Source organism: Dermacentor andersoni, chromosome 3 (genome assembly GCF_023375885.2).
Source record: "Dermacentor andersoni chromosome 3, qqDerAnde1_hic_scaffold, whole genome shotgun sequence".
NCBI lineage: Eukaryota > Metazoa > Arthropoda > Arachnida > Ixodida > Ixodidae > Dermacentor > Dermacentor andersoni.
The window spans coordinates 208,595,274-208,604,910 of NC_092816.1; positions in this window are offsets into that span (position 1 = coordinate 208,595,274).

Here is a 9,637-nt window from a genome sequence, read left to right on the forward strand (position 1 = left end):
ACATGTATTGCGAATCCAACACATATACAGAACATAAGGACACCAAGTTCTAACTTGGTGGACATCGCGCACCAACACAGACAATGAAAGGCAAAAATTTCCACGAACCTCGATTGTGGAAGAAGCTACACAGAAAGTTTCACAGTTTAAGGAATGGCCCTGGTGTGGGGTATTGAACATGGGACCAGCGCCTTACCGGGGCGTTGTTCTATCATCGGAACTAGCCAGAAATCTAGTGGATCGCAGGGCAATCACGCAGGGTTAGATTCAACGACAATAACCTGGTAGCTACTTCGGCCATGGCAGTGTAATTTGTGTCTCTGTACAACGTTATCCTAGTTTTTAGAGCCACCAAAAGATTGAAAGGGTACAGAAACATCAAAGGGCAAGCTCTTTTTCAGTTTCGTCTCCTTGCATATTGTCATTAGTTCCGTTGCTAAGAACATAAATATGCAAATATCGAAGTGCAATTATAGGATGACGACCCCTTCAAGGTTTTTTCGGCGTTTGGTGTGCGCCGCAGCGTCTTGCGCATTATGATTTTGATACTACGGTACATACCTACAAAGGGGTATCGGCCACGAAGCGCATCCATGTGTTCGTAATGCTCAGGATAATTTTCAGACATTGACGCATGCCCGCTAAAGAGCATTGGCCATGAAGCCGGCGGTCGATATCGTACTATCGCCGACTTGTTCGTTCACAGGACGGCCGAGTGTTGCGATGAATGAAATCGCCCTGCTAAAGCACGAACCCAGAACGGGCTACCTGACAAGAAGCGGCCGGTACATTAAAAATAAATGAGAAGAAACGAGGGAATATGTGCCGAGATAGGATTTATCACAATTCGCAGCAAGGGTGCGCGAGCGCACATGCGCGCGTCAGCTTGCTTTACGCCAATGGCAACGGGAAGAAATTGACAAATGTAAAGCATTTTATTAACTGCTTCGCGAAAATTACTGATGCCAACATGTGGGTTGGATCTGGATAACTTTACCTTCATCGTTCGTGCTTGTAGGCGCTGATTCACTTCGAAGAATTACAGAGTCTGGTCGTGAAGCTTTGTAGTTTTCTGCACGCTTCCCCATTTTTTTAAAGCGAAGTATTGAGGTTTCATTCTTGAAACTTTGCGGCAAGTAGGCGGGTACGTAAGTTTCTGCCTCACATCGTTTTAATAAAAAAACGGCCAGTTTTGCCCGAAAGGCGACGCATCGACTGCGATAGCAAATTAGTAGATAGCTATACGAAGTGAGGATAGTACCTATATGGGCCGCATCAGCTTGAAAAGATGGGGAACACTAACTAAATTTAGAAGTATCGTGTCACGCGCGCACAAGCAAACATGAACACATTTGACTCGACGACCGCGGAAACTCGCTGTGATAACGCGTGAGGAAACTCGGCAGCGGCAACGAGCAAAGTGACATTCGTGCTAGTATTGCGTCAACGAAAAGTTGGCACTGTGAACACACAGCATGCACAAAGCTACGAGCCGCCGACGTACCTAGACGCAGATCGCTTTAACCACACGGCTGGGCGACCGGGTGCAGCCGCCACATGTCTAGTTGTAGGCGGAGCAAACCCCCCCCCCCCCCCCCCCCCCTTTGGTGTCTCGCAACTTTGAGTGCTGCGCGCTCGACTGGAGACGGCGTGCTTCCTACCCCTTTTCGTCTCTCGAGCGGACGTGACTCAGTCGCCATTGTCGGCTCCACTCGCACGCCTTAACTCGTACATACAACGCAGCGCGCGCGGAGACGGTTGTGTAGCCCTTGAACTTCACGCGGAATCTCACGGCGGCAGCGACGCCGATGGTGCAAATGCGCTTGGACTGTGCATGTAATTGCTATCGCAATAACAAGAAAATAACGTGTGGCTCAAGGTGGAATCGAACGTGGAAGCCCGGTGTTCGAACTCCATTAGGCCACAATGGCATTTTTTTTTCGTTATTCCCTTATTCTGCAAGTTCACTCTCTACATCGCACGCATGCTTCTTTTGTTCCAAAGCCTGCCAGCTCTTTGAAACACTCGGCGCGCAAGCTCCGTACTGTTTCCTCATCATCTTTCCTCGTGCACTTCGCGCTTTGAGGCGGCGTATTAGATGGCATTATCTCAGGGACCGGCGCACTTTCTCCCGCAATCTCCTAAGTAGCAGCTTACGCTACTTACATATCTGCGACGCAGTGGCATACCAACTATTTATCGTAGAAAGGGGTGGAGGACGATTCGGAAGCCATTTTGCCCTCTTACTTCATCTCTCCCCCTTTCTTGCCCTCTCTCTATATATACAGCTACTTACGTAACTGCACGTTAAAAAACAGCGCACATTGATTTGGACGTATCGCCGGGAAACCTATGTATACTACTGCATTCGCAGACAGAGCCTCCAAATGCGCATGTCAGTTATGCTTATAATTAACAGACATAGACCTGACTATAATCCACACATGGTCAACACATAGAGTAGGGGGCGAAAAATTATTTGAATTCTAATTTATTCCTTGACATTAAATAAAATCTCAAGATAATAAAGGGGCATAAGGCAGGAAGTGCCTCACAGAGATCGGTGACCCCGCGCTATACCAGCAGTATGGCGCATACACAAATATGCATTTGCTAAAATCAATTTTAATAATTAAACAAAGAACGGTATTTGGCGTTTAGTCAATAGACGCACAAATATATATACGCACGATAGTGTTGAAGTTGTAAAGCATGAAATATTTGTAATATATACAAACACAAAAATAAAGAGCAGATGTGTGCAACTTTGCAATATTACCAACGCGTTTTCCAGCGGAGCTATGTCTTTCGAGGACTTGCAATAATACTTTCAGTCTGCTGTAATTATACCACAGATTTTAAGAACGTTGTCCGTATATTACTTCCATTTGAAACGTTGCCCAGATGTAACGCTTCCGAGCAAGTAATGTTACGAATTTTTAAAGAGCAAGTAATTCATCGGCGCAGTTTGTACTTGGCTAAAACATGAACCGTAGTGACCACTTTCCCAACCCCCCGCACACACAGATACTCAAGAACACACATTTTCGCTTACTATGATCTTGGTTACACTCACAGTTTCCTAGGGCACCGGAATAAGTTATTCTTTCGCCGCGGAAGACATTCACAATGATCTGGATTGCTTGCAAGCGTAATTTAAGGCGAATGCCGCGATTTGTCCGCTCACTTTGAACTTGATGTGCAGATACATAACATATAATGTGCCCATTATTTTTACAAAATATGAACGGCGTGTCTGGTTTACTTCATTGAGTATATTGAAGAAACCAACCACGAACGTCATACCACGCATAGAAATAGGAAACATTGATTTAACTTGCGTCTATTGCGAAACGAATAAAGCTATTTCACTCACTCACTCACTCACTCACTCACTCACTCACTCACTCACTCACTCACTCACTCACTCACTCACTCACTCACTCACTCACTCACTCACTCACTCACTCACTCACTCATTCACTCACTCACTCACACACTCACTCACTCACTCACACATTCACCGTGCTGCTCCCATACTTTTACACAGAACATATACCTGCAGTAACCTTCAGCTATGTCGGGATATTGGGTAACAATTGTGGTGTTAAACATTTTCTAAAACCCGAACAATTTTTTGCAAATGCTGTGTTCAAGCGCATTTAACTTCGCACCAAGGTTTGCCATAGCGTTCCGCTCGTTTTCACTAAATTTAATTTCAGATGCATTTGTAGTTCTGCCAGGGCGACGTATTCAATTTCCCCGCACTCGTTAAGCCCACTCCTAGCGTTCAAGAGATCTTCTTACATACGCAGTTTCTTGCTAAAGCTCCAATCACTTACCCAATCTGAACTTTTTCTACACATCACCAATTGTCTGGTCCTTACTGTAACTAGCGACTTTGTTTAGTTCATTATCACGCATAAAAACAAAAATATGACGGTTCAATAAATATTTGTAACGTTTATGAATAAGGAAAGGCCAGAAAGGTTAAAATTTGCGGCCGATTCCACTTACGATGCTGTTCCTTCATTCTAAGTATATTTTCTGAGACAGTTATTTTGGAACATGTAATGGTCGCTCATAATGATTGCGTACAATTTCGAAAATTCGCTTAAGAATTTTGTTAGCAAAAGCTGTATTCCATCAACTCTGATTTAAAATCGCACAGTACCTAAGCGTAGCATTCCCTTTATGTTCGAAAAATTTCACCTCTGTTGTCGCTACTTTTCCAGAGCAGCAGTGTACGTTTTACACCGCTCGTAAAGCACGCCTTTGAAACGTTGCCCATGCATTACACATAAGCTGCCCTTTTTTCCCCTAAATATGAACGAGCTGCCTTGTCTCGTTCACCGAGGACAACAGAAAAAAAACCTACTAGCCCCGTATGCCGAAAGAAAACAGAGAAAAGGCAGAATTCAGTAATTGTCTGCAACGTTTTTATTTAATGCAGTAGCCTAGAATTTTCGCAACTATACAAATTTAAGATCTTCCATACATTCACAGAATTTCATGTTCGTACTTTATGCAGTTGTTTTACATGTCTGGGGGATTTCTTAAATGCGTCATTCTGACAGCATGAAACACTTGAATAAGTACCTTTCTACAAAGGCTGCAATGAGTCTACAAAATTAAACAAATATCGCACATAACTTGGAACATACTTTTTACTTCAACGAAATATAAACATCGCGCCTCCCGCTTAGTTTACCGACAAAGCCGGACGAAGGCACTTGAATGCCTTGTATGACGCAACAATAAATCGGGAGATGGCTATGGTTCCGTAATTACTTTTAAAGCACATAAGTAACCTATGGAGTGCCAGCCTTTGGTATACGTGAGCAAGAAATTGGCCTTATTTTTTTTTTCAAAATTTGAAATTTCTGCTGTGCTTGCTCCTGCCGAGGATTATGTACTGGTGTAACATAATATACAATGTGTAAAAAAATTTGTCAGCATTGTAATGGAAGTGTAAGGGTTCTGCACACTCGACATGGTCATCTTGACCAACATATACAGTTTAAGTCATGATTCCACAAATAAATTTTATGGTCAGACCTGTAAGATATTTTATTTAATTTTTTATTGTCATGAGAGCCATGAACGCTATGTCGACTATGTCTTGGCATTGATTCAAAAGTTGTGGAGTTTCATATTCCAATGTTTTGATATCGTAAGACATGCAGTTGCTCGACGCGGCTGGTTATAATACTTTATCCGGACCCTCCTCACAATATGGGTTCACAATTGTTACTTTTCTCAGAGGGGAAAGAAAAGCATATGAATACACCACATCACTGTAAATATGTCCTAAAGTTTGGTCATTGCTTATAATCACCGAGAATTACACAGTTCACTGGCACCATATTCCAGTGTGGAGCCATTATTATTTTTTAAATATATGCTTTTGGGAAGTCGCATTACATGTTTTCTCACCATTCGCACATAATTACACATTTAAAACATGAGAGGATAATTGGCCATTTACGGTTCTGGATGATGTGTTAGTGCGCCGTCCTGCTATGTTCATTGATGAAAATTGCAAATATCAGGAGCAGGCCTGAACGCTAATAGAAAGTTTCAGCACAAGGGCTGACATATAAATTACTGGGAACGGGAAAATAATTTTTCTCGGCAATCACGGAGGAAGAAGTAGTGCAGCGCCCATAGCTTGTGTTTACATCGGCTCCATCTTCTCGAAATGTTTTCGCCGCGATTTTCTGTGCATACCAGCCCTAATTTTGTACCCTTCGAATCGTGAGACCACCAGGACTCTGTAGATACCAAGTTATCAGGTGGGACATTTAATTTTCCGGTACTGCGACCACTTTTGTGTTACGATCACGCCGTCGCCGCGCTAAGGCTAAGCGCGTGCGCCAGGTGCTCGGCCTACCAGGCTACCTGGCACGTTCCCGCGCGTGTCCGTGCGAGCTCTGCTACGACGCACAAGCCCCTGGCCAAATCTGCGAAGCATGGAAGTCCAAGTATGTGGCAAAGATATTTCCCCAGAAGAGTTAACCGCCGAGATGGGTTGGTGTACCGCCCGTTCCCGTCGGTGCACCGCCCGTCGCCCAGACGAGCAGCGGGGCCGAAAACTATCCCAAGAACAACAACCTAGGACGCAAGACTCTCGCTCTCGCTATAGACCCAGGCAGCAAGTTAGAACTCAGGTTCTCAAGGCCGGGCGCATGCTCCCACTACCAGCAAATGAGATCAAGATCATCGTCAGACCCAAAGGAGCACTCAATATTTCCAAGGTCGGCAGCCCTACAGTGACTGCAGCTATTCTTCAAGCAGCGCAACTTAGCTCAGAAGACAGTCAAAACGACACAATATGCTCGAACAACCAGCAAAACATCATGGTGATCAGCACGCCCAGCCCGCAAAATGCGGACCGGTAGGTCAGAATCAAGTCCATCCAAGTCAACGGGGTGACCCACGAGGTCAGCGCGTACGAAGCCGCCCCAGATAATACCACCAAAGGAGTCATCAGAGGCATCCCTCTCACCGATGACGCCAGACAAGTCGATGCTAACATCATAAATGATCGTAATCCTCTAGCCCTGGCCGCAAAGCGAATCGGTTCCACCACGACCATCATCATTGCCTTCGACGGACCTGACGTACCATACATGGTTCGGTATGGCGCAACACTAATCCCATGCTCCCTGTACCGCAAGCAGATCGATATATGTTACCACTGCGGCCGCTTCGGGCACCGCATGGACGTTTGCCCGTTCCCTAATAACAAGATCTGCCGGGGCTGCGGTGCTCGCAACCCAGATCAAGATCATCAGTGTACACCCAAGTGCATGTTGTGTGGTGGACCCCACCCCACAGCGGACAAAGCCTGTACTGCCAGATACAAAACGCCGTACGTTATACGAAGACGCCTCGGAGAACGCCGAGTAGCACAGCATTCAGCCCTTCATTCAGAAGATTTCCCGTCCATGGAGACCAAGCACCGGTCCCGGTCCCGCTCCGTCTCCAGACCGAGGTCGGATCGAGGTCGGTCCAGATCAAGATCCACGTCGACTCCAGGAGCCAGATATACCTCAGAAAAGGTGAGCTTCGCAGAGGCCCTGACGGGCGTCTCGCGAGAGGGTCACGTTAAATCCCCCCCACTGCCTAAACCCAACACAGACAACACAGATAACACAGACATCGAACACCTTAAGAAAGAAAACGCAGTTATGCGTGATTTAATCCAAAAGCTTACCCAGGAGGTTCACAGCCTCAAACAACCCAAAACCCAACCCACACCTAACACCCCAGAACCCGCTACCAGCAGCCAAACCGAAGAACTCTCAAGACCAGCCCCAAAAAAGCGAGCCCTCCAAGAAGGAGCTCAGGGCCAAGTACGCTCCGAAGTCAAGGATATGCTCATAACACTCCAAAGCACGGTGGAAACTTTACAGAATTCTCTAATCGCCCTTATGCACAGAGTCACCACCATGGAAGCTAATATTCAAACGCTTTTCACACAACCCGCTTCCACCGCTCAAACCGTACCCATGGACACCACAGGAACCGTCGCCGCCACCCTGCCACCTGTGGCATCCCCTATCCTTCATCATGGCCCACACTAAAACTGACACAACATTGTGGCAGTGGAACTGCCGCGGCTACCTCCATAAACAACCCGTTCTCCGTCAACACCTCCGTGCTACTTCATGTCAACCCGACGTAATCTTGCTCCAGGAAACGCACAATACTCCGGTCAGCCTTCCAGGATATCACTCTTTCACTGCGAACAACGCTCCACACGGAGTCTCCACACTCGTTCGAAAAAGAATTACTGCAATCGAACACGATCTCAACGATCGGCGTACCGAACACCTCTTCATTGAGCTCATCCCGCACAGAAAACGAAAGGAAGGAATATTTATCCTCAATATCTACAATACTCCATCTCAACGCCATAGCCGATTTCTAACCCTCTTCAAAAAGGCCCTTAACATCGCAGGCAGCGGCCCCCTTATCATCGGAGGTGACTTCAATCTCCCGCACACAGGATGGGGTTACAGACGCAGCTCTGCTGCAGGTCGTAACTTATGGCAAGACTCCCATGATCTCGGGCTTACGCTCATTACTGACCCAGCCTTCCCCACTCGCCTCGGCACTTCTACTGAACGAGACACGACGCCAGACCTCACTTTCACCAAAAACGCAGACAACGCCCATTGGCGCAACACCCAACATGACCTCGGGAGTGATCACTCTATCATCGAAATTACTCTCCCACACCTAACAGCCGTTATGAGAAGAACAAGGGACTTTACTTGGACGGACTGGGATGCGTTCCGTAAACGCCGTGTAACAGCAGCGACGGACACTCCCATTACCGACATAGAATCATGGTCACGTGATCTACTGTCTGATACTAAATCGGCCACCCGCATTATCACAACAGACGCCCCGACTGAGCGCATGGACAGTAGACTCGCCCACCTTATCGAGGCCAAATCATCCATCCTCTCTAGATGGAAGGGACAACGACTCAATAGAAGACTCAGACGGAAGGTTGCACTTCTCAACAAGGAAATTGAAGCACACTGCCGCGTTCTAAGTCACCAACAATGGACAGAGCTCTGTCACTCTCTAGACGGGCAACTCCACCATCCCCGCTCGTGGAAAATCCTCAAACATTTGATTGATAGCACCACCACCCGCTCATATCAACAAGATCGCCTCACGAAGCTTTTATTCACAGAAAGCAAAACGCATGGCCAGGACCACGTTAAGAATAGCTTATGTGAAAAGTACATCCCATCTGGGCCCACTCAGCCTCACGGCCCATACACAGGGACCTCCAACCCTGCCCTTGATGAAGATTTCAGCGTGGCAGAGATTCATGCTGCCCTACATAAGCTGAACAGCCGTTCGGCGCCAGGCCCAGATGGGGTTACGAATAAAACACTAAGAAATCTAGATGACCCCTCGGTGCAACAACTCACCGAATACATCAACAACTGCTGGCGCCAGGGATCAATTCCCCCGACATGGAAAACGGCCAAAGTAATTCTCATCCCGAAACCCGGTAAGCCATCTAGCCTCGCCAATCTCCGGCCCGTATCGCTAACTTCATGTGTAGGCAAGGTCATGGAGCACGCACTCCTAACCCGTGTAAACACTCACCTCGAAGACACATGTGCTTACCCCCACTCGATAATTGGCTTTAGACAGCATCTTTCCACCCAAGACGCTATGCTCCAACTTCAGCATCAAATCCTAGATGGCAAATCCCGTCACACGAAGGCGATCTTGGGCCTCGACCTCGAGCGCGCCTTCGATAATATAAGGCACTCCACCATCCTCGAGCGCATCTCCTTGCTCTACCTTGGAGAACGCACTTATAACTATGTAAGGGACTTTCTATCCAATCGGAAGGCCTTCCTGTCGGTCGGAGACATTCGATCAGAGGAACTCTCCCTCGGCAGCACGGGCACACCGCAAGGCTCTGTCATTTCCCCAATACTGTTTAATCTGGTTATGCTCGGACTAGCACAAGAACTACAAAAACTCGACGGTATTGAACACACCATATACGCCGATGATATTACAATCTGGGCTGCAAAGGGCAGTGACGGCCAAATCGAAACTGCCCTACAAGACGCCATTGACGTCGTAGAAAATT